Source organism: Sceloporus undulatus, chromosome 10 (assembly GCF_019175285.1).
Source record: "Sceloporus undulatus isolate JIND9_A2432 ecotype Alabama chromosome 10, SceUnd_v1.1, whole genome shotgun sequence".
NCBI lineage: Eukaryota > Metazoa > Chordata > Lepidosauria > Squamata > Phrynosomatidae > Sceloporus > Sceloporus undulatus.
In genome coordinates this window covers 10556028-10561532 of record NC_056531.1, presented here as the reverse complement: position 1 = coordinate 10561532, position 5505 = coordinate 10556028, and the positions used below count along the sequence as shown (strand labels likewise).

Below are 5505 nucleotides of genomic sequence, written 5' to 3'. Positions count from 1 at the left end.
CCCTGATGGAGCTGGGCCAGCCTATTCTCTACCTCACAGGCTGAAAGATGACAGTTGGAAGGATGGAGAGGAGGGCTCTTCCTCTTCAGGCCCAATGGCGTTGGGCCTGTCCTTTCACTCCCTCCCAGGCCAGAAGATGTGTTCAGAGGGGGTTTACCTTGGCCTTCCTTTGAGGCTGAGGCTTTCCCCATTCACCCAGTAGGTTTCCATGGCTGAGTAGAGGGATTTGAACCCTGGTCTCCAGATTCCAGTCATAGTCCAATGCTCCAGTCACCACATTGCCGCAACATTAGAAAGAACTTCCTGATGGCAAGAGCTGTTTGACAGTGGAAAATGCTGCCTTGGAGGGTGGTGAAGTCTCCTTCTTGGGAGGTTTTTAAGCAGAAAACTGGATGACCATCTGTTGGGAGCGCTTTGTGTCTTCCTTCATGGCAAGCAAGGGGTTGGACTGGATAGCACTTGGGCTTCTTCCAACTCTAGGATTCCAGGATTCTAGGATCCCTTGACTGTTCTCTGTGCCTTCTCTTGAAAGGATGCCTTTTGCCAGTGGGGTGGGAGATAGGAATGCTTGGTGGTGGCTAGAGATGTGGGTGTATTGGGTTACCTAGACTCACCTACCAGTCCTCTACCTGCAACAGTTTCCCTCGAGGATGCTGGTTCTGGCAAGCTGCAATCTCTCTGTATCTGTCCCATGAACAAAGCTGTGCACCCTGTTTGAACAAGACCTGGGTCTCTCCATTTCACTCCACCCTGAGGGAAGATCTCTCTCTCTCTCTCTCTCTCTTTCCCCCCCCTTCTCCTCCTCATCATGTTCTTAACTTTCTGACTGATGCAATCAAATTTTGGAAACCTGCCTCTATCCTTGAGCTGATGTCCCAGCAGCCTCTTGGGAAAAGACATTTAATTTTCCACACGGAGACCAGTGCATGCTAGAATGTGCTGCATTTTGCCTATCGGAAGTGAGACTGGCAGCGCCTCGGGGTTTTTCGTGGCACTTTCCAAAAATTTTAAAAAACAAAACAGCGGATGTTGTGATTGACAGTGGGAAGGGGGAAAGCAAGGGGGGAACATTTTAATGTGGGCTAATTCCATAAATGTTCTGCCTATGGAACCAGACATCAGTGTTGTTAAACTTGGGTCAGTAATGCCTTTCTTCACATCAGGGCTGGGCCAGTGTCAAGCATTAGGCAACCACTTGGTCCTACATGGGACCCCAAACTCTTCAAAAATTGATTTGATTTTATTTTTTTGGCCACCAAATCCCCCCTAACTTTTTTTTTATTTTATTTTATTTTATTTTATTTTTATTTTTTTTGGCCAAAGAGAGGCCTACTTTTGAACAAAATGTGACTCGAGATTCAATTTCCGGTGAAGATGGTGAAGTCCACATTGTGAAAGTAGGCATGTCATTAACCGTTCTCCTCACTTCTGTTATGCCACACAACTTTTGTTGTCAGTATAAGGAAGGATGCTTTCCCCAAAATCAGTGAGATTGTACGATTTGTATCGCTGCATATATTTTATTTAAATTTAGCAGTGCACAATTTCAACAGTTTGTGATAAACTGCTGTGATATTTCCCATTTCTGTGTAAGCGATTTTTTAGGTTCTCAGGGCACATAGTGTACATTTAAAGTGACACACATGTAAGCCAACGTAAGGTTTCCCCAAAGAAACTTCAGTTTCACTGGATGCAAGAGATGAAAGCGTGTTGCTGTCTATAGAATCCCCCATCCTAAAACCTAAAACAACCACACACAACTCCAAAATCACAAATCACTGCAAATGAGAGGAGACCAAAGAATCTCACGATTGTGGCTCTAATCGTGTTGCTGCAAGATTTCAGGTTAAAAAAACTTTTTTTAAAAAAGGTGCATGTGCAAAAGAGAAAAAAGAAGGAGCAGTGGCTAGGGGTATAGTGCTGGGTGTGCGGAAAAGAGATATTGTACACTTTCAACACAAAACAAGGACTGTCGTGTGATTAACTGGCAATGTGGAAGGAAGTGTTTTAATAACGCTATTGATACCATTGTAATTCCATTAAAGGAATTGCGCGAATACGGTGCAAAAGCTCAGTCGTGCAGTAATCTCCTTTGTGAAATCTTTCCTCTGCTTCCTTCATTGGGATACTATTAATAGGCATTTAGTCAAGTAAACCCAAAGCTGGTAAGAGGATGAGCGTGAAAGATATTGTGCCGCCTAGTTAGGAATGGCTGACAGCTCAGCATATAGGTTATTTGATCTGTTGTTTGCCACCTTGGCCATATCTATTTGCCAGGCTATAACCTCTGCTTTAAAAAGGAAGCGGACCCATCATAACCTTTTGATAGAAGAAATTCAGGGGAAAACCCAATCTGAGCTACAGAATTACTGCTTTTTATAAGACCATGCACAGTGTTTGCCTACCATTTCTTCCGAAATAAAAGCAATGGATGGGCTAGCCGGAAAATCAGTTTATGGCTGGATAGGATCCCTTTGTACCTTCCCTCCAAGTAAGCTGAAGGCCCTGTTTGAAAATGGAGAGCAGTGATGGCTTTTCCGAGAACGACAAAGGTTAAATCTTGGCAATATTGCTGAAGAACCTCGTGGTCTCTTTAAAAGGCTATACCATGGGGAGAATCTTTGAGGTTGGCTGGCAAGCACATCTTCATAAGGCTCTATCACATAAAGTTCTGACTGTGATAAAATATTTGTCCTACTGGGTTACGAAGGCCTGGGCAGCTTTGAAACAAAATTGTGACAGTGATCACCAAGAACAAGTCCATCTACTTGGAGTGCATTGTTCAGTGAAGCATAGTCATCCAATGAAGATTTACAGCCCTTGAGATCTTCCAAGGGCCTCTCAACTCTATGATTCTGTAGTGACACTGAAAGAGACCCAGTATAGATTTACAGCATTCAAGAACCTCCCGGGTCTTTTCAGCTCTATGACTGGATGACACCTGTATACACCCAGCATGGATTTATAGCTCACCAAACCCGCCAAGGTCCTTCCAACTCTATGATTTAATTGCACAGGAGAAGCCTAATAGAGATTTATAGCCCACAAGAACCGCCAAGGTCCTTCCAGTTCTGTGATTCTACAAGACACAAAGAAGCCCAATATAGATTTACAGTTGAAGAGGAAGTCAGCTATCTCCCCAGAAAACTTGATAACAAGAGAGAGCTAAGCTTTGAATGTTACTTTTCTGGACTGCAATTCTCAGAATCCCCCAGTCTGCATGGCCACTGACCATTCCATCACTGTATTCTGGGAATTGTTGTCCAACACCTAAATCCCATATTACAATATGGGATTTGCCACTCAATCCACAAAACAATTATATCTTTATTTGTCCAACCAAATGCACAAAAAGCACAATGCAAGATTTCGAAGCTTACTGGCTTCTTCATCAGGCAAAAGTTTTTAAAATGATATAGGAGAAAAAAAATATAAAATGATGATTCTGCTTACAGGCTTGCATTTTCTCAAAGTGGTGTTGATGATGTTCTTTGGTGACGTATCTATGCAAGCGGGTCCCTCCTCCTTCTGGCTATTTGGCACTGGGAACAAAGTACTCCAAAGTCCAGGAGATAAATTTTAAATCCCATTAGCAATACAAAGAGGTACTTCTTCTGAGATCCAAGATGTCTCTACTTTTTCTGAGATCACAAATCTCTTTGTTAGGCAGAGAGAACATTGAATCGCTCAAGAGAAGTCTCTATGCTTTTGCATTAGGAAAATTTGAGGTGCTGTTTTGGTAAAACATGCCAACTATAGTCCCAGTTTTTTAAAAAAAAAAATGCTAGAAACCCCAAATAGGAAAGCCCCAGCCTGTTGGCTCTCTTTTTACGATTTAGGATTTTTGGATGTTATTGTACTTAGCTATATGGCCAACACGGCTACCCCCTGAATATATTTCCTAAACCTCACACAATTGGCCCTCTGCATCCATGGATTCATCTATCCATGACTTGAAAATATTTAAAAAAATAATAATTCCAAAAAGCAATCTTTCATTTTTCCATTTTATATAAAGGATACCATTTTACTCTGCCATTGTATTTTATGGGATTTAAGCATCCACAGATTTTGATATCCATGGGGGGGGGGTTCTGGGACCAGACCTCAGCAGATACCAAGGGCCCACTGTAGTTAGTCCTGAGTCAACTACCTCTCTTGAATCACAGAAGTATTACAAATTCCCATTCATTCCAGGGGTCTAATCCAGTTGGGACTCAATGGGATTTTGACCCCCCTCCCTGTAGCTTTTCTGCGCTGAAAGAGAGCGCCTACTGCTCTGCATTCATGGCAGCTCATCATCTTTCTTTCCATAGGTGTGTGCCTTAGTTGCCTCTTCCTTAATGCAGCAAAGATCTCTGGGCTGCCATCATCTTGACATGTCTTAAGGGTTTCATGTCAGTCCCATCACAGAGATGAGCTCATATTCCTTTGTTCCCCCAACATGCAGGGTCCCATCCAGGTCTCTTGAGCCCTGGTAGGCCAAACCGATGTTTTCTTAAGGTGTACACGAGATTAAAAGCTGTTCAGTCGGATGCCTAATACCACAACACTGCCAGGGCCTTTGTAGCGTGCATGTTCTTCCTTGGCAAGCATGATTGACACGAGTTGCGAGGCAGGCGCTGAAGGGGATATCTCAGGCGGCCCATCAAGCCTCTATGTTAGAGGATTAGAGCTAAGAATAGCTGACAATATCAACCCGGAGTGCCACAATGGAGCATAATTAGTTCCCTGACATTTGGCGGACAGAAAGACTCAAGGTTTTTATACTCCTTCAAGTAATTACATCAACATCTTCCCTGGTTGTTGTCTCTGGGGTTGTGCTTTTTTGGAAGGGGGAAAAAATGCTGTCTCAGAATGAATGCCTTCCCCCCTGCCATTGACTGGGTAAAATTTCGAATGTGTGCAGAATGCAAGAATATCTCCTGGGTATGGCAGAGCAGAAAGATGGTCAGAGAAGACCTCTCCCCATGTGGCCTACCATAGAAACATCTCATCCTAGAACTGCAAATCATCTCATCGATCCCTCCGTTGTTGCAGGAAACTTGGGAAAAGGTCATTTTTATTTATTTATGTATTTTGGAGTAGAACTACCAGGAAACCTCAACCAAGAAATCTATGTAGTGCTTGGCTTTTTTTGTTACAGAATCATAAAGATATAAGGCGACTTGAAGGTTTTGACAAGCCATAAATCTGATCTGGACTCAGTTCTGCAATCCAAGTGTGACTCCCTACCTTCTTGATGCTCAGCAGTAGAGGACTCACCCCCACAGGTCAGCAAATATTCCTCTTCCAACACTGGTTGGGCAAAATTTCTTCAGTGAAGGCCCACATGCCCTTGGAGTTAATCCTCTGGGTCTACATATTGGTGTAGTTTACATATTAGTCTACATATTAACCTTGGAAAGGGTGTGATAGCTGTGGCGCTACAGCTTTAAGGTGCTCCTTTGGCGCTGTATCATTTGGACGCAGTGCCAGAGGAGCACCAAGATGCTGCGCGCATGT

The 5505-nt window shown here is 43.3% G+C and overlaps 1 long non-coding RNA gene across 1 annotated transcript in view; it reads left to right on the top strand.

Annotated features, from left to right (window-relative positions):
- The window catches only part of LOC121916656, a 30295-nt gene extending 25028 nt beyond the window's left edge, over positions 1-5267 (top strand). The window contains exon 3 of the long non-coding RNA XR_006100892.1: positions 5147-5267. This is a non-coding gene — a long non-coding RNA (uncharacterized LOC121916656). The remainder of the gene's footprint in view (positions 1-5146) is intronic.
- Positions 5268-5505: the final 238 nt, after the last annotated feature.